The sequence below is a fragment of the Piliocolobus tephrosceles genome, unplaced genomic scaffold (assembly GCF_002776525.5).
Source record: "Piliocolobus tephrosceles isolate RC106 unplaced genomic scaffold, ASM277652v3 unscaffolded_37799, whole genome shotgun sequence".
Taxonomy (NCBI): domain Eukaryota; kingdom Metazoa; phylum Chordata; class Mammalia; order Primates; family Cercopithecidae; genus Piliocolobus; species Piliocolobus tephrosceles.
Window position 1 is genome coordinate 1 of NW_022321863.1, and position 1,457 is coordinate 1,457.

At 46.5% G+C, this 1,457-nt stretch overlaps 1 pseudogene; it reads left to right on the forward strand.

Annotated features, from left to right (window-relative positions):
* Positions 1-972: 972 nt before the first annotated feature.
* Positions 973-1,370, forward strand: LOC113223027 (annotated as a pseudogene).
* Positions 1,371-1,457: the final 87 nt, after the last annotated feature.

A 1,457-nucleotide genomic window follows, 5' to 3' on the forward strand; every position in this document is an offset into this window, starting at 1 on the left:
CACTGCCAGTATCCAGCCCCACTGATGAGGTTGGGGTGAGGTGGGAGGTAACTTTTCAGCACCTGGGCCCTTACATCCAGCAGGACCATGAACAGGGACTTTCTGTGCCAGGAACAACAGAAAATATGGCAACTGGTGTTTGCCACTATCAACGAGGAACTTGGAGTTTCGCTGAAGGAGGAAGATTGTAACCGCCCAAGGGGTTCACCTTGCCCGCTGCCTCGATGGAGCCGATTGATCAAGACAGGGAATTGCAGTAGAAAAGGAGTAATTCACGCAAAGCCGGTGGTGCGGGAGACTGGAGTCTTATTATCACTCAAATCAGTCTCCTCAAGAATTTGGGGAGCTGAATTTTTAAGCATAACTTGGTGGGGAGAAGCCAGTGAGCCAGGGGTGTTGATTGATCAGGGATGAAATCATAGGGAGTCGAAGCTGTCTTCTGGCGCTGAGTCAGCTCCTGGGTGGGGGCCATAAGATCAGATGAGCCAGTTTCTCCATCTGGGTGGTGCCAGCTGATCCATCAAGTGCAGGGTCTGCAAAATCTCTCAAACACTGATCTCAGGAGCAGTTTAGGGAGGGTCAGAATCTTGTAGCCTCCAACTGCATGACTCCTAAACCATAATTTCTAATCCTGTAGCTAATGTTAGTCTAGTCCCCAGAGAAGAAGGAGGTCTGCTTTGGGAAAGGGCTGTTACCATCTTTATTTAAACTATAACTACAAACTAATTTTCTCCCAAAGTTAGTTCAGCCTATGCCCAGGAATGAACAAAGACAGCTCGGAGGTTAGAAGCAAGATGGAGTCAGTTAAGTTAGCTTTCTTTCACTGTCTCAGTCTTAATTTTGCAAAGGTGAAGGCGGTTTCAAAATGACTATCCATGAGTTTGTAAAATAATCCAGGATGCCTGTTGTTCATAGCACATAGCCTACTGTGTGTCTAAGCTGACTTTGGGGAGAGAAAAATGCCAAAAGAAAATGGCCGAGGAAGACATTGCTGCTGGAGGTGTCATGAACATTAATACTGCTTTACAAGAAGTGCTGAAGACCACCATCAGCCACGATGGCCTAGCATGTGGAATTCACGAAGCTTCCAAAGCCTTAGACAAGTGCCAAGCCCACCTTTGTGTGCTTGCATCCAACTGTGATAAGCCTATGTATGTCAAGTTGGTGGAGACCCTTTGTGCTGAACACCAAATCAACCTAGTCAAGGGTGACGACAACAAGAAACTAGGGGAATGGGAAGGCCCCAGTACAACTGACAGAGAGGGGAAACCCTGTAAAGTGGTTGGTTGCAGTTGTGTACTAGTTAAGGACTATGGAAGGAGTCTCAGGACAAGGATGTCATCGAAGAGTACTTCAAATGCAAGAAATGAAGAAATAAATCTTCGCCTCACACATGGAAAGAAAAGAAAAAAGGAAGGAAGGAAGGAAGGAAGGAAGGAAGGAAGGAAGGAAGGAAG